Below are 824 nucleotides of genomic sequence, written 5' to 3' on the forward strand. Positions count from 1 at the left end.
CAGTAACCTAGCATATTGCACTGAAAAAGGTTAATAATGGCCTTTATTAACCAATTGCCTAACAGACATATATTTACTTTGACAAATGTATACTTATTTACAAAGAATAAATATATTCTTTTAATTTAAAAACATATAAAGATAATTAAAATATAACAAATAGCAAAATTAAATTTTAATTTATTTACTGTTATTTCAAAAAGTATAATTTTAATATAACACAAATATTATACTTTTTATTTAGTAAAAGAAAATAAAAGATTTTTTTGTAGTTACTTTTCATTCATTAATTTTTATGTAAGTAGAAATTAATACTTCATTTATCATTTTCACAACAAAAAAATGAAAAAATTCAAATCTTTTTTTTTTTTTAATAATAACAAATACATAAATAATAAAATAAACAAAAAAAAAGTGTGGCTATATATATTTTTTTTAACTAGAGTTATTGTATAGCTGACTTGTATTTTCTAAATAGTAATCTAACTTTATATATTTTAAAAGGTAATAACATATTTTATTAACCAGTAATCTATAATAAGTATTTTTATAATAAATAAAGCAAGTAGAGATTTCTCTACATGCTTTTTATTAATTTTATCATTTAATATACTACAAAAGTATTTTAATCACCAAATTAATAAAACAATATAATTAAAATACAAATATATCATAAAAATCACATGCTATAGTTAAAATAAAAAATAAATTATCATTAATTATATACTCAAGATATATTTTATACTATACCTTCTTTATAATATATATATATTAATAAGTTAAAATTATAATTATTTACAATTATTATTAAAGAAAATATTTTC

Source organism: Plasmodium relictum, assembly GCF_900005765.1.
Source record: "Plasmodium relictum strain SGS1 genome assembly, contig: PRELSG_99_v1_37, whole genome shotgun sequence".
Lineage (NCBI taxonomy): Eukaryota > Apicomplexa > Aconoidasida > Haemosporida > Plasmodiidae > Plasmodium > Plasmodium relictum.